Genomic DNA, 22,605 nt, shown 5'->3' with positions numbered 1-22,605 from the left:
ACTAACCCACCGTTATCCTCCTTCCTCCTCTCTTCCTGTCTTTCAGCCTCCAGTGATTCTCTTGAACTCCAAAACAGGGGAATCTTAGCCACGCCTACCCCATTCTGCTCTGCCCAGGTATAGACCTTTAATCAACCAATCAGATAAAATGTCTTAGGCAGGTTTACAAAACCTGGATACAAAACAAGGATAGGTGTAACCAGATCGTGAGGGACAATAATTAGCATCAAAATAAAGCTTCAGAGCAACCCCCAACAACACTGTCTTTTCTGGGAGGATATTATGGTGGAAAGGAGGTTGTATGTGAGAGTGTGTGCGCCTGTGTCTGTGTGCACACTTGTGTGTGTGTTTGTGTTGCACAAGCAACACCAGGAGCATTCTGTGTGCTTATTCTCAGGCATCGAAACTGCGTGTGAGTGGCTAGCCAGTGTCTTAAGACAGTTATTTTCTTCCGTGTTTGACTATTAAAATTTTTGTGTGCAGTGCAGAGTAACTCTGTACTGTCTGGGTGCCCAGAAGAAGAATTTAAAATAAATTATTAAAAATTAGCTATTTACATTTTCCTCTTCGGTGTTTTCTTCAAAACATATAACTCGGCAGAACTGCAGACACGGATGTGAGACTTTGAAGCTCACATAGGTCACTGCCGTTGCTGAGACCCGGAGTGATTTATTCTCGGGCAGTGATAGTTCTCAAGGCTCATAACCTCTGTACACCTTCCTTGGCAGCTGGCCAGTCTGGGCTTGGCTCCCCTAGCAACGTCCCCGTACATGCACATTTCCCACTCTAATCATCTGATTAAACATTCCCTTAACAAACAGGTTATTGATAGATTCTAGTCTTGATGAAGTCGATCCTCTCTGCCGTGTTTGTTCATTTTGGAGACGGGTTCTCACTGTATAGTCTAGTCTCTCCTGGACTCCCTGGGACTCTCCTTCCTCAGCCTCTGTGTGTGTGTGTGGTGGGTGTCACCCCTTCCGTGTTGTGCTTTGAATGGTGCCTTATGTGTTTATTTATCTTGGTCATTGCTCTGTGGCTGTGAAGAGACACCAAGAGCAAGGTGACTCTTACAAAGGAGAGGATTTAACTGGAGGCTTGCTTATAGTTTCAGAGGCTTAGTCCACTGTCATCATGGTGGGGGCATGGAGGCATGCAGGTGTGGTGCTGGAGAGGTAGATAAAAGCTACATCCTGATCCACAGGCAGGGGAAAGGGGGGTGGGCATGGGCTTTTGAAACCTTAAAGCCCACCAGTGACACACTTCCTCCATCTAGGGTCCACTTCCCAATCCTTCTTAAATAGTGCCACTCCTTGGTCACTAAGCATTCAAATCTATGAGCCCATGGGGCCATTTTTATTCCCAACACCATATTACCTAACGTGTACTGGACACCGAAACTTGAAAATGGTTATTTTGGTTTTGAAGATTTTTTTTTTCACCCTGGTTGAAAAGTTGATCATCCAAGGTGACACGAGGCTGAGACAGAAATGAGTACATGCAGTGGGAAATACGTATTGGTTCCTCCTACCTCCAGCAGACCATTATTTGTTTGTTGCCTTTGAGATGATTGGTTTGTGGACACCAGTGACGGCACAGCTTCAGGAAGTGGCAGAGGTTCCTGTCTGAGGATGGGGGCAGTGGCCTGTATCCCCAAATCAGTTAACATAGTAATTGACACAACCGTAACAGGCAGGGGCTGTGCCGTTTTACAGGGTGACGTGACAGTGACATATTACAGGGGACAAGAGGCATCGGGGTGGGAGGATGGGGTGCGCTGGGATTCTTAAGTGGGGTGGTCAGAGAAGACCTGAGAAGACTTGAAGCAGATGGGGAATTAGCTATGGCTGAGGCAGAACACTGCTACTGGGTGGGGCTCTGTCCAGTTTTCTGGGAAATTTCTGAAGTTTTCTAGAAAAGAATGAAAGGTCTAGGTAGTTGGAGAGGGCATAAAGGAGGAAGTAGAAAAAAAATGAGGCAGGAAAGGGAGCAAAGCCAAGAGCTCATAAGGCCATATGGGCTGGAAACCAAATCAGTTTGACCTCTTGTGGCATAGCATAGCTTTCACCATTAAGCACACAAACACTATTTTCTATATCAAGTTCTTGTAGCTCCACTCTTACAAGCCAACAGGCCACAGGATTATTATAATAGATTTTTGAATAATGTAAGGTGGGATGGTGTGCAGGTCAGTACTTTTTTAAGCTGACGTAAGCTGGGGCCCTCAATTAGAAAATGCCCCCACTGGTCTGTAGGCAACTATGGAGAGCATTTTCTTCACTAATGCTTGATAGGAGAGGGGTCGTCCTACTTCAGACAGTGCTACCCCGTGGTAGGTGATCATGGGTCGTGGTACGCTGAGCAGGCCTGTAAACGGGGTTCCTCCTTGGCCTCTGCATCAGTTCCTGCCTCCATGCTCAATGTTGGGTTGTGGCGTGGAAGTGTAAGCCAAATAAACTCTTTCCTCCCAAGTTCCTTTTGTTCAGACTGTTTTATCAGAGGCATGGAGAGCAAACCAGGGCAGTTGTTGGTCTTCTGTTTAATTAGCCATGCCTGGATGCCTGAGCATACATGGACATTAGCGCTGGAAATTGGCACTGGCGTTATGGTGTGGAGCTAGATGTTGTGCGCGTACCTGCAATGCCAGCTTTCAGGGGTCAGAGACAGGCGAAAGTTTGTGGCCTACCTGTTCAATAATGACTTCTAAGGCCAGACATGAATAAATAGAAAAGCTCTGTCTCAAAAACAAAAACAAAACAACAACAACAAAAACCAACCCGAAACCAACCTGAAACCAAAACCAATCAACCACAAACTCCTAAACAAGCAGACCACAAAAGATGAAGCTGTCATTCACGTGCTAAACCTTTAACCCAATGAATCAATCGTTTATGACTGTCTGGCATGTGCTAATGAATAGGCCTTTTTAAAAGTTGGTTCTCTGAGAATTTCGCATATATTTTCATTATATTCCTTCCCTCCCATACTCTTTCTACATGCACCTCACCTTCCCTACCATCCAACTTGTGTCTTTTTTCTCTTCCATCAAGGCCAATTTGTGCTGTGCACACACACACACACACACACACACACACACACACACACACACACAGCCTTTCTCTGGAGCATACTTGCCCTACTAGGGACTACATTTTTAGAAAACTTGACGCATGCTCTTCCTGTAGCTAAGTATTGTCAGACTCTCCATGGTTAGATTCGGAACCTCATGCCAGAATGCCCTCTCCGTGTTTAGATTTACATAGGGCTTGTGATGTTCTCACAGCCACCGTGAGTTCGGATGTGCAGCTGCTGTGCTTCACCCAGGAGACAACCTCTCCTTGCCCACAGCCTCTAGCTCTTGTAGACTCTCCACCCCCAACCCTCTTGAAACAACACCCAAGCCTTTAGAGAAGCAGTGGTTTAGGTGTCCTGTATAGGGTTGGGTGTTCCGTAATCTTTTAGTCTCTGCATCTTAGCCAGTTGTTGGTCTTGCTGTCAATCACCATCTACCGTAAACAGAATTTTCTCTGATGAAGACTGACAGACACTTTAATCTATGGGTATGGTGATAGGTCGTTAGGAGTGGGTTTAACACAGTGCCCATTTAAAAGAACAGTAAATGTATTAAAACATTGTGATGTGTGTGTGATATGTGTGCAAGAATTATGACATACATGTGCCACACTTTGTGTGTATCCATCAAAAGAGAAATGCAGGAATTGGTTCTCCCCTTCTACCACAGGGCCTGGGGATTGAACTCAGGTTAGCAGGCTGCATGGCAGGCAAGTGTATGTGCTGACCAATCTCATTGGCTCATAGCTAGTTTTCCTAAAGATTTTATTAATATATTTACTTAGGTAACCTCAACAATAAGTTTCAGCATGACTGGAAGATTTCAGGTTTTGTCTGAACTTCATCAAATGTGAACGATGATTCAGGCAAAGTCTAAAGAAATGTCAAGGGAAGGAAAAGCCACCATTTCTGACATAAATCACTCTAAACACATCACTTGTCACAGGAAAGTAGATAACACACAGATCTTTCAAAAAAAAAAAAACCAACAAAAACAAAGAAACCTTGAGCTTTCAGCAAGGTGACAGTCTTGATGAACATAGAACTGGACCACCTTATAAATATGGAGAGGAGCTCAAAGGACCAGAATCACTAGGAAACAAAGGAAAATGAAAAATCAAAAGTATAGTGTTGGGGGTTGGTTTGGTGCTATATATTCTGATGCTGATTACTGGCCCCCAAGATACGGTTGCTGCCCAGCCGAGCAGACACTCATGCACCTCAAAATGACCTTTGTAACCTCGCCTAAGAAATTATTTCTGTTTGGCCAATAAAATGCCAACACTCCTGGGCAGAGAGATGGGATAGGTGTGGCTATAGATTGAGGTTTTGGGGGACAGAAGAATCAGGGAGTCAGAGAGAGAGAGAGAGAGAGAGAGAGAGAGAAAGAGAGAGAGAGAGATATAGGAGGAGGAAGAAGCACTCAGTCGGAACAGCATGGGTGGAAGAAACGGCCAAATGAGAGAATTCCTAAATCAGAGAATAAGCAAGTATTTATGGAATTATGGATGGGATGTAGCCCAGACAGAGATGATTAGAACAACTGGCCGGGCTGCAAGCTGGGAGGTAAAGGTAGTTTATAGGGTTAGTATCTACCCTGCCCCAGGTAAGATAAATAAGGCTATTCTAAAATCTATCAGGTGTCTATGTCTTTATTGATTGCGATAAAGAGTTAGACAATACCGTCGTAATAATTATAGGGCTAATAATAATCATTATTAACATACTTTTAAATTAACAGTAACAGTATAACCAAGAGAAGGTGAAACCCACAGGGTATGTCCAGGGATCATCAGAGCCTATGAATTAGAACAGCTTGGACTGAGTATCATGAATGAGTGTCTAGCTCACATCTGCCCTGGCTATGGGGAATAGAAAAAAATCTGCCCACTTAGTCTTAGCAAGCTTAACGGAAGATCTGTTCCTTACTCAGGGCTTGGAAAGAGGTTCTGGTGTTGGTAGGGTAGTCAGCCAGGAGAAATTTGATTCCCTCTTGGTTTTAAACACAAAATGTTTCCTCAAAATTCCACATACAGGAGATTATTGACTAAATAACCAGAAGGAAAAAAGAAAACAATACACCTACATCTTATTTTGATGTACACAGGTTCTAACTGTGTAGCCCTGGCTCATCTGGAACTCACTGTGTAGACCAGGCTGAGCTCAAAGTGGTAAATCTGCTAAAATAACAAATTTATGCAAATGTATTCAGAATTGGAACAATCTGACATTCGCCAAAATGTTTAAGATGACAAAAAGAAGAATAGATTTCAAGTGAGACAAAAGGTATAAAAAAAACCAAATAGGATTAAAAATGAGATCCTGTCAATGGAAAGTAAAATTACCGGAGTTCATATTCACTGAATGAACTAATTACCAAGACCATGCAGGTAAACATAGTTTTTAAAAACCATTGAGCACGTGTGAAGAAACCTTGAAAATGCAAACAAGGGATGGAGAGGAATGGCTGAGCAGACACGGGCCCAGAGGGCAGAAGGTGTCTGTGCTCCCCGGGGCAGGACATTGGGTCATTTGCTGAGTGCCAGCTGCCCCTGAGTGTCACACTGTGTTAGACAATGTACAATTGTCTCCTGCTGAGACAATGTAACAGTCTCACTGGTTTGTTGTTGTCTTTGTTCACCACCCCATTTTAACACTTCTAAGCTCCTCAGCTGGAGCATGGCCAGCCAAAATTCCCTCCTTCACACGCTCATTACACCTTCTCCACATCCATATAAAATTTAGAACAAACTCCTTATTTCAATGACAGAAGCTGGATGATTGGGATAAGACTTGGTTTATAGATAAAACTGGGGAGAACTGATGCCCGAATAATTTAGTATTAATAATAATTTAATATTAAATTATCATTAATATTAAATTATTAATGAATAATTTAATGTACCTCTTCATTTAAGTACTTTTATTTTTCAGCAAGAGCTGTCCAGGTTTTCAGTGTCAGTGTAGCCCCTCCCCTTTAAACCGTTTATTTATTTTTATTTTATGTGCATTGGTGTTTGTCCTGCAGGTATGTCCACGTAAGGATGTTGGATCATCTAGAACTAGAGTTACGGAAAGTTGTGAGCTGCCACATGGGTGCTGGGAATTGAACCCGGGTCCTCTGGAAGAGCAGACAGTGCCCTTAACTGTTGAGCCATCTCTACAGCCCCTTAGCACATCCTTTAACAACTGATGCCCATACAACTAATCTTGTGGCACTTTTGTTTGTGCTACTGGTTTTATTTTATTTTATTTTTTTTTTGGTCAATATATATAAACACACTATGTTGAACTCGTATCTAGACATGTTGTAAATTCTCTTTTAAATTTTGATAGCGTAAGGATTGTTTGTTTGTTTTGGTTATTCTGTGCATGATACATTCATGCTACCTGTGAATAAATGATTTTTTAAAGGAGAGTTTATTTATTTGTATTTTTTTGCTGCAGGCTCTTGTAGTGTAGCACATTGGTCTTGAGCCCACTGTATAATCCAGTCTGGCCTTAACCTCTCAGGCCTTAATCTCTCAGGCTCATAAGTCAAGCGTTAGGATTACAGGCTTGTCCACTCTACCCAACTTAAAAGAATACTGCACTAATCTTTTTTTTGTATTATTGCTTTGCCTAATAGCTCCTTTTATATATGCTATTAAAGTTTTTCACACACACACACACACACACACACACACACACACACACACACACGTGTTGGTAGGCAATTGTTTCCAGTCTTCATCTGGTGAGGATTAATTTTAATCATGAAGGAATACTGAGTTGATCAAATGTACTTTATTCTTTTTGCATTTAATTTTTTTTTGAGACAGGGTTTCTCTGTGTAGCCCTGACTGTTCTGGAACTCACTCTGTAGACCAGGCCACCTTTGATCTCTGTCTTCTGAGTGCTGGGATTAAAGGTGCGCACCACCACTGCCTGGCTGGCTTAATTTTAATTTTTAAATTTATTCCAGGAATGCAGTAGAAACAAACCAATACACTGAAAATATCTGGGAAATCAAGTAAATTTAAATATAGACTGTATAATGAATTCATTTTACTTTTCTCTTAAAAAAATTATTTTTTATTTAAACGTATTCATTTATTTTATGTGTATGAGTGTTTTGCCTGCATGTACGTATGTGCACCACATGTATGCCTTGTGCGTCAGAGGCCAGAAGAGGGAGAGTTAGGGATGGCTGTGAACCCCCATGCGAGTGCTGTGAACTGGGCACAGATGCTCTGCCCTTAGCTGCGGAGCCGTCCCTCCGTCTACAACGTTAAATTTCTTCACCATCGCGAAAACATTCTACTTGTGTAGGAGAAGAGTGTGAACAGGTGTACTTTAGTACTTTAACATTTTTAATACATGTATGTATATATGTATGCATGTAATACATGAACGTCCTGTGTGTGCCATGGCATGCGTGTAGGCAACTTTCAGGAACCATTTGGAAATGGAGCTCAGGTTTTCAGGCTTGGTGGCAGGTTTTATACAATTTTGAAAACTGCTTATTTTTATGTGTGGTGTTATTTGGAGGAAAATATAATTATACACTGACTTTCTTATTTTTTATTATTATTATTTTCCATTCCCCCCCTTTCGGCTCTCTTCTTCAAGACAGGGTCTCATGTGAACTAAGGTGGTGAGGCTGGCCTCGAACTCCTGATCCTCCTTACTTCCATCGCCCAAGTGCTGGGGTCACAGGAGTGGACCACACACACCACCTGGATCGTCTTCTCTTTGTAACGACAGTAATACACATTCACCGAGGAAAGTTACAAAATAATCGTAAACATGGAATGTCATGTTGGTGCAGGTGAAGAGCTGCTGCAAGGCTGGCAGGGCGGTCACCTTTTTAATCCAGCCCTGCGAGGGGAGAACGAGGCAGGCAAGTCTTTGTGAGTTCCAGGCCAGCCAGGGCTACACAGTGAGACCATGAACCCACTCCCATATTACAGGAATGGCTGAGTATTTCGCATACACCAAGAAATACTTTTCAAAGAACGAATCTGCAAGTGAGAGCGGTTAGGTTCTGGAGGACCCGTTTATTTTTTGGCTGTGCCGGGAATTGAAGGTAGGGCCTCGCGCGGGCAAGGGCTGTGCCAGGGAATTACATTCCCCAGCCCTTTAGAAATGTTTCTCATTAGCATATATTAACTATACTTAATAATGACTACCATTCATGCCGCTTTTATATATGAACATAATGTATTTCAACCACCCCTCATTACTTTTTCTTGTCCCCCTCCCACTGTCACCAATCCCCTTCTTTTTCCCAACAAGCCCCCCTTCCACCTCCATGTCTTTTTCTCTGGTGACCCAATGAGTCAGGGAACGGCAGGACTCCGTGAGCCTCTCACTGCTCCAACACAATACTGACTGGCCCAGTCTTGCACAGATTCTGCACACATAGTCCCTGATGCTATGAGTTAGAGTGCAGTGGATCATTGTTCCTGTAAATCAGGCTTCCACCTGGCCCCTTCTTTCCTCTAACTCCTGCGTTCTTTCTGCCCCTTATTCCTTGATGCTGTGGAGGCATGACTGAGTATTCAACAATCACTTATCCTCATCACTTTGTCAAGCAGTGAGTCTTTGCTGTCGCCATGACCACTACCAAAAGAAGCTTCTCTGACCAGCACCAATTGATGGCACAGCCTTAGTTGGATGTCTCTGAGACAGTGTCTTGAAGCTACGGTCTGTGCTAAACTAGCTGGCTTCACAATGCTGGCAAAGCCCAGGGTCAGCTTCTGGGGCGCTGGGATTGTAGATGTGTACCACCATGACCTTCAGGAGTAGTTTTAGGGTTTCTACTGCTGCAGTGCAACAAAATGACCAACAGCGAGTTGAGGAGGGCAAGGCTTATTTGGTTTTCACTTCCATATTGCTGTTCATCGTTGAAAGAAGTCAGGGCAAGAACTCAAACGGTCTGGAACCTGGAGGCAGGAGCTGATGCAGAGGCCATGGAGGGGTGCTGCTTCCTGGCTTGCTTCCCCTGGCCCGCTCAGTCTGCTTTCTTATAGCGCACAGGACACCAGCCCAGGGATGGTACCACCCACAATGGGCTGAGCCCTCCCCCACTGATCACTAATTAAGGAAATGCCTCAAAGCTGGATCTTATAAAAACTCTTTCCCAACCAAGATTCTGTCCCTTCAAATAACTCTAGTTTGTGTGTCAAGGTGAGTAAGGCTACCCAGCACAGGAGTCATGGTTTTAGTAAGCTCTGGATGGACTGGATTTGTGATATTTCAGCACACTCAGCATTTCTTCCAACAGTTAATGCCCTTTTGAGCCACTTCAACAAAAACACTGAAGATCAATAAGCCTCTCCACAAAACAGAGGAGTCTCTCATGAGAGAGTAAATGAATTTTTCATATTTTACAGAACTTTATATATAACAATTTTATGCTAGCAGGAAGTTAAATTGGATGGTGTAAGAACAAATATCATTTTGTTTTGTCCCTACGTTTTAAAGAACTTCCATACAACTCCTGAACTTCTCACAAAGCATCTCAAGACATTCCTCGCTTAGTGGCTTATCGTGCTGAGGGTATGGCCAGAAACTTTACATCACTGCTGGCTCCCTGTGGGAGGTGGGAGGAGCTTCCCACTCACCAGATTGCAGCCCAGGAGTCAACAGTAGCAGCAGGAAGGCAATGGAAACCTGGGTTGACCAGGCAGACGTTGGCAAGAGCTACAAGGGAGAGAAGTCACTCGTGGGAGTGAGTTCAAATAAGACATGCAGTTCTCATCACTCCTACCTTGTGTCTAAGGAGAAATTTATTGGTGTTAACTAAGAAGGACAGACAGGAGAGTGTAGGATGCCGATCAAAATTAATTCCTTTTAGGATAACGTCAGAAATGAGACCAGGGAGAAGAAAACAAGAATGTTTCCTTAGCAGAAGAGCTTACATGGAATGTAATGTTACCAGAGAGAGCTGATGACTAATGGCTGAACCCGCAGGGTTTCAGAGTTGTCTGCGGAACCATTAGGAGAAAAGTCTGGGATGGAGCTTTCAACATCAGGTGGTCGGTGTGAGCAAGTTCAAATAGGTGACAATGCTGGAGACATAGACGAAGGAGCGGGATCTTATCATGACAGCAAGGAAATGCAGGCATGGCTGGAGTTGGAGTGCTCGCTCGCCTTGTTTCCAGCTTACAGCCAATACACTTAGATAGTCCACTTCAAGGGGGTGGAACAGATCTCTTCCTCTACCTCCTCCTCTTTCTACTTTCTCTATCCCCATCCTCCTGCTCTTCCTCCCCCCCCCTCACTTTTTTTCTTCTTTCTCAGATTGGGTCTCATACAGTTCAGGTGAGCCTTGAGCTTGCTATTCACTGAGTCTGGCTTGGAATTCCTGATTCACATTCCAAGTCTCAGCATGCCCCACCTAATATGCTCTCTCTCTCACTGTCCTTTTTCATTGGGGAGGATTGATTTTGGATAACAGTCTCAGGGTATCTGTGTAGCCTGGAGAATGATCTATGAGAATATGTGAATTTTTGAAGTATATAGTATGTCAAAGTAAAAGGAAGAACAGCAAGTGTTAAATAGACACAGAGATAGCAAAACATCACCAAACTGGGTGTTTAAAACATTCAGCAGGAATAACTGGGGAAGCCCACACTTAGGCAGGTAGCTGGGGTTCCCGTTGAGAGAGTCATGGACACAGCAGGGAGCTGTCTCCTTAAAGAAAGCTTCAAAGTAAAAGAACAAATAACAACAGATACAGACACGTCATCAAATTGGAAACCCAGGACACCTAGCAGAAACAAAACGGGGAAGTTGAGGCAGTCAGCTGGAGTTCCCAGTTGAAAGGGTTCTCTCTACCCTCTCCATAGATGAACTCCCCGTGGCTGAATTTCCAGCTCCTCTTTCGAGTTGCAGGCGCTCTATATTACATGATAAACAGTAGTAATCACAATTAGAAAGATTCTTACCTTTCAGCTGATCTCAAGGAAACATTTTTACTATTGGATTGTTTTGGTGTTCTTTTTCTTTTCTGTCAGAGAGTTAGGGAGTCCAGCTCATCTCCAGACACGGGGCTTTGGGGGACACTTTGAGGCAAACACGCCTGGGTCTGAAATGGCAATGGTGGGGGTAACAATGCTACAGAGGCCGCTTGTCAGTGAGCTCAAACATCACGTGCCAGCTTGCCAGTATAATATACGTTAAGTGTATGGGTAAGACATCAAGTAGGGATGGTAGAGTTATGGGAGCAGCTCCTGGCTGCGGAGGTGAAAGTATGAGGCTGTTGCTCACAGGAAGCCTCCCGATTCCTCAAGTGTGTCTCCGATAGACAATAGGAAGGGGAAAAATGAAAGAGGAAAACCTGAGTAACTTCACTCTGGAGGAACTGGCAAATAACTTTAGCCAGGCAGCCAAGATCAACAGCATCCAAGGAGTGTTAAGTAGACAGCTACATCCTTTATGCTGGGGTAAGAACAGAAGTTCATCTCTGCCCTCTTCCTTCTCCAAGCACAGGACCAGAGTGTAATCATGAGAACAGCATCAGAATAATTCCCAGTTATAGGACAGCTCATCTGAAGGGGAGTCTTCAAGATGGCCAAGATCCTCCGCAGCAAGAGAGTCAGAGACTTCTGCCCAGGAAGGCCATGGTGGCAGGATGTGCTGGCATACACACAGCATCCTGGGAGGGACAAAGGGCATTTTGGAAAAACAGATATTCTGAATCAAGTATGGACTTTAGTCAATAACAATGTGGCACTATTGGTTAATTATAAAAAACATTCTCACACTATGTAAAATACTAGCAATATTGTTTACTAGATGCAAGCTGCATGAAGCTCTGGGCAGTTTTTTAGTTATTAAAATCAATTTTGTTAAAAATACATATCCAAGCTTGGTGGTGGTAGCACACGCCTTTAATCCCAGCATTTGGGAGGCAGAGGCAGGCCTATCTCTGAGTTCGAGGCCAGCCTGATCTACAGTGTGAGTTCTAGGACAGCCAACGTTACACAGAGAATCCCCGTCTCAAACAAAAACAAACAAAAACGTGTATCCAAGCCTCTAAATAGAGGCAGTGGTATGGCGTCTTGCACAGAACACAGAGCAAATACTTGCAAGGCTCACACCTGAGCTGGAGGTAGAGCAGAGGAATGATCAAACGAGGAAGATAAGAAAGTTGTCTTCTAAATTGGATTCACACATTAGCTTCCCTGTCTCATCGTTAATGATTGTCACTGGAGAGGCGTCTTTCATCATTTTATGAGGAATTGTTGTCTGAGCTGCCTCCGTGTGGTTTATGAGAATGTGCATTGACTATATGAATCTAGGAACAGATGTTGTCTGTCTCTTCGTCACACTGATAGACAATGCTATAATCTTCTACCACTAAGCAGGGCCTTCTCAAAAGCATAGCACACACTAATGACAATCCCCTTTTAATGGCACTGCGTTCTCTTCCAGCATGTTTCTTGAAATCTATGGAAGCTACGTTTAGTCTGTAAGTACATCCCAGTCTGGCCTCAAACTTAAAATCTTTCTTCCTTAGCTCCAGGACTGCGAAGATTCTAACCACCATGCCCAACAGGAAAGAAGATAGTTGAGGTAGAGGACTGAGCTTGAGGGTGGCCTTAGTAACATACCAAGACACATTAAGAAAAAAAGACGTTTGATCTTTTTCTCTCTGCTGCCAACAATCCGAGACACTCTTTACCTGGCCACCTGCTGGCCAGCTAGCCTGGGAACCAGCTGGGTGGTCCTCACTCTCCTGCCTGTACTACAGTTCCCATTTCCCGTTCTCAGCATCAGCCTGGTAGCAGTCAACCTGCCATGGGCTGTCTTCCCTCTCTTCGTCCATTCCTTGGGGGATTCAACAGATCTTTGTGCACCCTTTTATCTCTCCTTCTGCTTCCTTCTAAAATGTTTAAGATTTCTTTCTTAATTTCTGTCTGGACTCATTTTTCATCCAGCAGTGAGTTGTTGAGTTTCCGTGAGTTTGTATATTTTCTGTTGTTGATACCCAGCTTTAATTTGCTGTGGTCAGAGAGGATGCAGGGCATTATTTTAGTTTTCTAGTATTTGTTGAGGCTTGCTTTGTTCAACCCAGTATGTGTTCAGTTTTGGAGGGAGTTCCATTCTTCTGTGTTTAATGTTCTGTACATATCTGTTAGGACTATTTGGTTTAGGACATTATTTAGCTCTAGCATTTCTCTGTTTAGTTTTTGTCTGAGATTGCAGGTCTATTGCCAAGAGTTGTGTATTGATGTCCCCAGTGTGGGAGGGTCAACATGCGATTTTAGCTGTAGCAGTGTTTCTTTTACGAACATGGGTGACCTTGCATTTGGTGCATAGATGTTAAGAATTGAAATCTTTCTTTGGTGGCTTTTTCCTTTGGGGACTGGCTTGAAGTCTAATTTGTCAGATACTAAAATGGCTACACAGCGTTGTTTCTTGGGTCTGTTTGCTTGGAATGTCCTTCTCTATCCTTTCACCCCGAGGTGATGTCTATCACTGATGCTGAGGCCTATTTTTTGGATGCAGCACAAGGATGGATGTTTTTGCAACCATACTGTGAGTCTGTGTCTTTTTATTGGAAAATTGAGACCATTGGAGTTAAGAGTTATCAATGAGCAGTCTTTGCTGGTTCCCATTAGTTTGTTGTGGTGGTGTAGGTTTTGCCTGAGATTATTAATTCCTGTGTTTTCTTGGGTGTGGTTAGCCTCTTGAGATTGAAGTTTTCTTTCTAGTGCCTTTCTGTAACGCTGAATTTATAGACAGATACTTCTTAAGTTTGGTTACATCATATAATGTCTTTATTGTGATCAAAAGTTGTGCTGTGTTATCTGAGCTGGCTTTTGTGGTCTTTTAATGTTTATAGAACATCTGTCCAGGCCCTTCTGGCTTTTAGTCTCCACTGAAAAGTCAGGTGTTATTCTAACAGACCTACCTTCATATGTTACATAGTCTGTCCTCTTGCAGCTTTTAGTACGAGCAGCAAGCCCCAAAGATTTGCTCATTTCCATCTTGCCCCAGTACTTGGATTACACATCTGGCTTTCTTTCTTTTTTTTTTTTTGTAATTTTTTTAAATTGAGATTATAATTAGATTATTTCCTCCTTTCTTTTTTTTTCCCCCTTCCAAACCCTTTCAAGCACAAGCTCACTCCCTTTCTTTAAAATTCATGGCCTCCTTTTTTTTTAATTGTTTATATATATATATATATATATATATATATATTCTATTTCTATATACATAAAAACAACCTGCTCAGTCTGCATACTGTTACTTATATGTATGTTTTCAGGGCTGACCATTTGGTAGTGGATAATCAATTGGTGCGTTCTTTTCTGGGGAAAATGATTTCTTTTGCTGTCAGCATTCTTCAGTTGACTGTAGGGTTTTTTTTTGTTTGTTTGTTTTTTCTTTTTTTTTTGTGTGTGTGTGTGTGTGTCTGTATGTCTGTGTGTGTTGGGTTGAGGCCTCCTGAAGTTTCCCCTTGTCTATTAGTGCTATCCTAGTTCAGGAGCCATGTTGGTTCTGAACTCATGTTTATAATCCTGAACAGCAGGTACTTTATCCACTGAGCCATCTTCCTAACCACACAATTTTTTTTAAATTTATTTATTTTTTATATTAATCACAGGTTATTTGCTTTGTATCCCAGCTGTAGCCCCCTCCCTCATTCCCTCCAAATCCTACCCTCCCTCCCTCATCTCTTCCCTGTCCCTTTCCAAGTCCACTAATAGGGGAGGACCTCCTCCCCTTCCATCTGACCCTAGCTTATCAAGTCTCTTCAGGACTGACTACAATGTCCTCTTCTGTGGCCTAGCAAGGCTGCTCCTCCCTCGGGGGGTGGGGGGGGAGGGGAGGTCGAAGAGCTCGCCATTGAGTTCATTTTTAATGACATTTCCAAATAATTGATTAAATAACAAATAATAATGAAAGTATTAGGTTGTTTGGCTTGGATAAGAAAAGGAGATATGCTTTAGACAAGAGACCAGATGTGAATTTTAAGTAGGTGAGGTAGCTCTCAGTGCTGGCAGGGGTTGGACATACTGAAGGACTCAGCAGGAGTAGGCAGACGGAAGTGAAAACGTGGAGTATGAACCACTGGCAGTAATCTACCTTGTATCTTGATGTATATAAACTCAGATACATTTTTATTTTTTAAAAACATATTAAAGAGTCTGGGTATGGTGGTGCATGCCTTTAATCCTGGCACTTGGGAGTCAGAGGCAGTCTGATCTCTGTAAGTTTGAGGCTAGCCTGGTCTATAAAGCAAGTCCAGGACAGCCAGGTTTACCCAGAGAAACCCTGTCTTGAAGAAGCAAAACCAAAGCCAAAACCCAAACCAATGACAACAACAATTGCTGTTGTTAAAGAATTTCAAGGCCAGGCATTGGTGGTATACGCCTTTCATGCCAGCATTCAGGAGGCATAGGCAGGTGGATCCCTGTGCGTTCAAGATCAGCTTGGTCTACAGAGTGAGTTCCAGGACAGCTGGGAAAACCCTGTCTGAAAAACAAAAACAAAAACAAAACAGAACCCCCCCAACCAAACCAACGAACCAAAAAAAGAAATTGATACATGACTGCTGTATTTAGAATATTTCCAAACCCCTTCTCTGTTGTTTTTAAACAAAAACCCAATCTTTAAATTTTACCAATGAAGGCTCAGGAGCCAGCTGCTGGGGTAAAAACTTGAGAGCTCACAGAGGCAGAGATCTTCCTAATCCACCAAAGACCCAGAAGGAGAAAGCTCTTCCTATTTAGCTCTCATCCCAGAAGGAAAAAGCTTTTCTTAGCTCATATCGCAGAAGGAAAAAGCCCTTCTCGTTCTCTACACTCTCTTAAATACCCTCTAACTCAAGTCTGTCCTTTTTATTTCCTGTGAATCTCTCTATCCATCCTCCAGACTTCCTCTCACTGTTTTTTTTTCCCCCACATTTACTTCCTGTCAGCTGGTTTCGTGCTCTGCCTTTTGAACTGGAGTTAGCTTTATTTAATCCTGTTTACAGAAAACTCTTGATTTAAAGGTGTGTGCTAGGGCTGAGCCACAGCACATATTTACAGTATGTGAATATTTACAGTATACATACATATTTATAGTAAATAGAAAGCTCTAGGGTCAGTGACTGAGCCACACCACAATTAGAAACAGGTTTTTAGCCAGTGCAGAAGAAGACCTGGGCTGGCCAGCAGACCAGGTCCAAGGCTTTTGTCACTATTAGGGACTACAATGGTCACCTTGGTCTTGGTGTTAATTGCTCCAAGGAGGTAGCCACGGCCATCCGAGGGGCTATCATCTTGGCCAAGTTTGCCACTGCTTCTGTGCAGAAAGGCTCCTGGGGGATCAAGATTGGCAAGACCCACACTGTTCTGTGCAAGGTGACAGGCCGCTGTGGCTCTGTTTTGGTGCATTCCATCCCTGTCCCAGAGGCACTGGCATCATCTCTGCTCCTGTGCCCAAGAAGATACTGATGACGGCCAGTATTGATGACTGCTACACATCAGCCAGGGGCTGCACTGCCACCCTGGGCAACTTTGTCAAGGCCACCTTTGACGCCATCTCCAAGACCTACAGCTACCTGACCCCCCGACCTCTGTAAAGAGACTGTGTTCACCAAGTCTCCTTATCAGGAATTCACTGATCGTCTTGTGAAAACCCACACAGAGTCTCTGTTCAGAGGACACAGGCTCCAGCTGTGGCTACCACATAAAGGTATTTTTATACAAGAAAAATAAAGTAAAGTTAAGTGTGTAAAAAAAAAAAAAGAGAGAAACAGGTTTTTACAGTTCACAATCTCAGGGTTCATAATGGGAGCAAATATTCTACAACACTTCTCTCCCCTCCAACTCCCCGTGTCTCAGCTGCCTCTGAACTTCATGACCTCTTCTTTAATTATTATTAAATGTAGAATACATTGCTATCCATATATTATCAATTTCTCTCTCTCTTTCTCTCCCTCTCTCTTTCTCTTACACACACACACACACACACACACACACGTTCACTATTGAGTTTTTGGAGATCCTAACTGCTATAGAGATGGACATTTGAAGCAGGAATTGATTGGGATTAAAGCCAGAGATTGGTAACTGGCACAGGTAGGGAGCCTGCCAGTGACTAGATAAGCACTGGAGAAGCTGAAGTTTAGGGAGAAAGAAGTCAACTTCTGTAGACTGACTGGAGGGCCAAAGAAATTAGATTTGGTGTTTCATGTGTTGGGAAACCATTGGTTGCTCCCACCCTGCATTTTCTAGGAACTTACACTACTCACCCCCAGACATGAATTGTGGAATACTGATGTAGACATTATGGTTTTTAATATGGAATTAACATTTTATTCATTTATTAATTTATCTATTCATTCATCCATTCACTTATTTATATATCTATCTACCTTTCTATCTATCCATCCATCCATCCATCCATCCATCCATCCATCCATCCATCTACTTATCTAGTTTGAGATAGGGTTTCTCTGTGTTGCCCTGTGTGTCTTGTAACTTGCTCTGTAGATCAGGCTGGCCTCTACCTCAGAGATCTGCCTACCTCTGCATTCTAAGTGCTGGGATTAAAGATGTGTACCACTACCACCTGGCTCTGAATCAACTTTTATATATTATCTACTTACAGTTGAATTTTGAGGTTTTTTTTCCTCACTCCAATGTTCCAAATGTGGCTACCACACAGCTGCACCACTGTTGAGGGCTCCTGACGAGTGCTCAGATCTGCGGGGTCTGCTTGGTGTAGGGTTGGCATAACTTTGCTCAACTACGTATACAGGCTCTCCATTGCTCTTAGGGAGCATTTTGATCTTTTCAAGTCTATAATATCACTCCCCATTAGCAGTACCTCACCACAACTCCCAGCAGAACACCCTCATTCAGTAATTGTGCTTATTCATTGTCTCCAGCTCATACAAAAGTATTCTGTCATAGATCAACTTATTCAGATACTTTTCCATTCCACAGGGCTGTTCTTTTCTTCCAGTTACTTACATTTACCTTATCATTTATTAATATGTTTCAACAACTTTTTTTTCAACAGTTCCTTCAGTCTAAAGAAAACAAATGGCTTTTGAATACCTTTATCCCCTTTCCCCAAGCCCCAATCTAATTAATAAGTGAACATAAGAAGTGAAAGGCCTATAGCTCATTTCCATATCTTTGCACCAATTGCATACATAAATGAATACTAAGGGGGTGAGCAGAACTGGGCTCATTGCAGGTAGTTAATACATGATGATTTATGACTTTGCAGGGGCAGAAAACAAATGAGTCAGCCCTGAGGAGTGGAGGAAGGGGAGATTTTCAGCCACCATAACAACACTGCAATCTAGGACACAGTTAGGAAAGTCCTGTTTCAACACTGATTATATTGTAGAGCAGAAATGATAACCCGTTTTCCCCTAATTAGACAGGCATTTTATCTCACTTATTCCCTCTTGTGGATACCTGGATGTTTTATCCTCAGCATCACTGATGTGAACAGTTCCTTGTTTTGTTTTGTTTTTTTCCTTCGTTGGTTTAAACTTTGGAACTGACACCACTCATGTCGTTTTCATCTTTCAGCTTTACTGAGGCACACTGATCAATTTTTGCACACCAGGTGTGTGCATCTTGATCAGTCTCTGCACCTGAGGATACTCCTCTACCACAAGGTGGAACTCATCACTGCCCAGACTTCCCTTGTGTTCTCTTCCCTTCCCCCTTCCTCCCTCCATTCCTTCCTGGGGATTCAATTTAGGGCACACATGCAAGAAACACTCTTCTACCGACCTCTATCCCCACCTTCCAACTTTTTATTTTATTTTTTATTTTTTACCTGATATTAAAGATCTGTTTAGCCTGGTAAGTTAATATTATAAAAGGAATTTTAAAAAGTTCTGCAATTTTTTTCCTCATTGATATTTGAATTAGTTTCCATTGCTTGGGAAAACAAACACAATAATAACCCAAAGTGCCTCTCTGTGAGCTGCAGCCCTGGTGACTAATTCCAGTGCCTTAATAAGCCATGCTGAATACCCTCTAGACCAGCTCTTACCCTCCCATGATGCCCCCATCCTCATAGCTTTCCAAGTCAAGGTTTGGTCAACAAGCATGACTTGGCACTAGATGATCCTAGGCACAGCCCAAGCCCACAGATTCTCTTCCAAATGTTACACCAACGATGCTCGAGCTTTTTAATTACAGTCATGGATTCAAAAGTCACCCATTGACTCTTGGAGCTGACTGGTGATTACCTCCCCAGGAGGACCCTCAAGGAGGCTAGCTGACTGAAGTACAGGACTGCTGGTCTGCTCATCTCTGGCATCTCCATAGAGAGAAGTAAAGATGTAAGCAGCTGAGACTCTGTGCCTTGTGCCATGCTGCCTCTAAGAGCCACATCTGTTTCCCTTAATTCTGCCTCTCAATCCGATTGAACCAAAGAGGTACTTGGAAGTCTGGCTAGATGCCAGACACATGGAGGACGGAAAATGGACAGAAGAAACCCTACATCTAAAATAGGCATATATATTCTAAGCTTTAAAAAAATAAATACAAATGATCTTCTTGGCCTTTTAGAAGATTTTGTCAACCAAAACAAATGAAAAGATAACCCTGAAAAGCAACCCAAATCTTAGTAATAGTAGCTTTAGTTAAAAGTTTAACCTAGTCACGTAGTAAAATATTTTGTAACCATTATTCAAGAGTATTGGATGAAGTTTGAAAATATTTTGGTCCAAAAAAGTATTACTTCAATTACATAGATATATGTTAAGTCATTCTATTTGTTTATTTAAATTTTAATTAATTATTTATTATCATTTATTCACTTTGTATCCCTGTTGCAGCCCCCTCCCTCATCCCCTCCCAATCCCTCTTTTCCTCCCTTTTCTTGTATGCCCCTCCCCTAATTCACTGATAGGGGAGGTCTTCCTCCCCTTCCATCAGACCCTAGCCTACCAGGTCTCATCAGGACTGGCTGCATTGTCTTCCTCTGTGGCCTGGCAAGGCTGCACCACCCCAGGGGGAGGTGATCAAAGAGCCAGTCACTAAGTTTATGCCAGAGACAGCTCCTGCTCCCCTTAGAAGGGAACCTACTTGGAGACTGAGTCTATAAGCTACATCTGAGCAGGAGTTCTAGGTCCTCTCCATGCATGGTCCCTGGTTAGGGTATCAGTCTCTGCAAGGCCCCAAGGGCCCATTTCTTTTTAGCTCTGTTTGTCTCCTTTTGAAGCTCCTGTTCCCTCCAGGTCTTTCTATCTTACCCTTCTTTCCTAAGATTCCCTGCACTCTGCCCAAAGTTTGGCAATGAGTCTCAGCCTTTGCTTCCATACTTTGATCAGTAGAGTCTTTCAGAGGCCATCTGTGGGAGGATCCTGTCCTGTTCCTTGTCTTCTCCTGCTTCCAATGTCTGTCACAATTTCCCTTCTGAATGAGGACTGAGCATCTTTCCGAGGGTCTTCCTTGTTGTTTAAAGTTCTGCTATTTATATATATGCATTTGCAGAGGAAGTTACAGAAAAAGACTTAGTGACACTGAGCTGGCATGGTGTGATTGATTACAGGGGATCCTAACTTCTAATACATTTCTTGCTTTTCTACAATATTGATAAGAATAGTGGTAAATACTAGTAAACCATTTTTTTTCCCCAAATTATAGATTTTCTGGAATTTCTTATGTTGAGTAAAGATACTCTCTCAAAGGAAACAGGGCTTGTTAGCTACAGAAATGGTGCCAGAAAGCACTGTGGGAGGAGCCTCCAAGTTGGCTCAGCCATTAGGAGGTAGTTGTATGCAGGCCTAGTAACCTGAGTTTCCTCCAGGATCTCACAGATGGCAGGAGAGAACTAACTCCTGAACATTGTCCTCCTGTATGTGTGTGTTCAGGTGCACCGTGCGTGCAAGAGTGCCCAACACACACATACACACACACAGTAAAACCCACCTGAGGCCAGGCACGGCACTGACTTCTGAGTTCTTGAAGCCCTGAATGTCTTCCTGAGAATCACGGTCCAGGGTTTCAGGTGTCGTCATTTCAGTACATTTCCACCTGAAGAGTCTGCCTTAATCATCTGGATGTTTTCACAGTTCTGGAGGCTGCCAAGTCCAGGATCAAAGCACTCCTGCCTCGGTAGGTGATGAGATCCCGCGTCCTGGTCCCTAGATGACGCCATCTCTGCGCAGATGGTGAGGTCAGGTGAGCTTCCATGAGCCTCTTTCCTAACGTCAATTCATGAGAATGCAGCAAAAAAGGCCTAAGCGTCTAACACCGTCATGTTTTTGCAGTGAAGAGTTCAACCCAAAGACCCTGTGGGAGACACACACATTTGAACTACGGAAGGACTAACTTCTGAGCTCAAGGAGATACTAAAGGGGCATGTTGAGGACATAGAAACCTTACTCGCTCAACATTTCCAGTTAAGGTTGCTGGCTGGAGTCACTGAAATGTTTGAATAATGCAACAATTAATGCCACAAGGAACTGCCGTGAGACAGGGAAGCGTTTTCTTCCAGTTACAACAGCACAGCCTTGTTATACAACTAGCAGCTTCCATTCAGAGCACAGAGAATTCACCGGAAACCTTCAAGCCTTCGATGTGCTCAGAAGCAGAGACTCGGCTCAGCCCAACCCTGATCCTCCATAACGTTTTTCTCAAACCGTTTACCAATGTGTTTTCACTTAAAAATCGTCTTAATTGAACTAAGCATTGAAACAGCTCTCATTTTTATGTTATTATTATTATTATTATTATTATTATTTATTTTCTGCATTGGCTTTTGGAAACAGCACATGCAAAACAAAACAAAAAAAGATGCCGGTAAGTACTCATTGCTTTTTTTTTTTTTTTTTTCAATGCAGTTTATTCAGGAACCTTGAACAATCCTCGGACCCTGGGGAAAGCCAGCCCACAGCTTAAATAGCCTCTGGGTAGCCAACCCAGGCGTGCCACGTGGGCAATGTAGATAGGTCCACATACATGGAAGCAAGCCAGATCTTCAGCCTTAGCCAAATGTGGAATTGTTCGTGACAGAGAGCACTCACCATCGGGAAGGTGGATGGCGGAAACCAGCTCCATCTTTAAGGCATAGCATTCCGCAGCTCTCTACAGTTCCCCCTTTTTGTTTTAGACGCATCAGGCAAGAGTAGAGGTCTGATCTCTGATATTAGAAATAAATTGGGACTTTGTACCGATGTTCGTTTAGGTGTCATCCACCCAAAGAGCATCAGACCCGTCCGATACCTTTTTCTCAGAGGCGGGACCTGGGGCATCCCAGGTTTGTGAGGAGAAAACAATATTAAAAAATAATTCCAGGGGCTGGAGAGATGGTTCATTGGTTAAAAACACTGACTGCTCTGCCAGAGGTTCTGGTTCCAATTTTTAGTACCCTATGGCAGTTCATAACTCTATTGTAACTACAGTCCCAGGGAATCTGATATCCTCTGCTGGCTCTGTAGGTACCAGGCCATACACACCGGCAACACACTCATACACATGAAAATAATTAACAAAAATGATTATATAAGAGGAAAGAAAGAGGTATAAAACACTGTATATATTAGTATTATATATTATATTATATTATATA

General features: G+C 42.9%; 1 long non-coding RNA gene and 1 pseudogene across 1 annotated transcript in view; both read left to right on the top strand.

Annotated features, from left to right (window-relative positions):
• Nucleotides 1-21,830, top strand: part of LOC132652099 (uncharacterized) — a 64,516-nt gene extending 42,686 nt beyond the window's left edge. The window contains exons 2-3 of the long non-coding RNA XR_009589588.1: nt 21,107-21,215; nt 21,305-21,830. This is a non-coding gene — a long non-coding RNA (uncharacterized LOC132652099). The remainder of the gene's footprint in view (nt 1-21,106; nt 21,216-21,304) is intronic.
• Nucleotides 11,265-16,691, top strand: LOC110555478 (small ribosomal subunit protein uS5-like; annotated as a pseudogene).
• Nucleotides 21,831-22,605: the final 775 nt, after the last annotated feature.

This window comes from Meriones unguiculatus, chromosome 2 (assembly GCF_030254825.1).
Source record: "Meriones unguiculatus strain TT.TT164.6M chromosome 2, Bangor_MerUng_6.1, whole genome shotgun sequence".
Lineage (NCBI taxonomy): Eukaryota > Metazoa > Chordata > Mammalia > Rodentia > Muridae > Meriones > Meriones unguiculatus.
The sequence above is the reverse complement of the archived record's forward strand: the minus strand, read 5'-3'. Positions and strand labels throughout refer to the sequence as shown.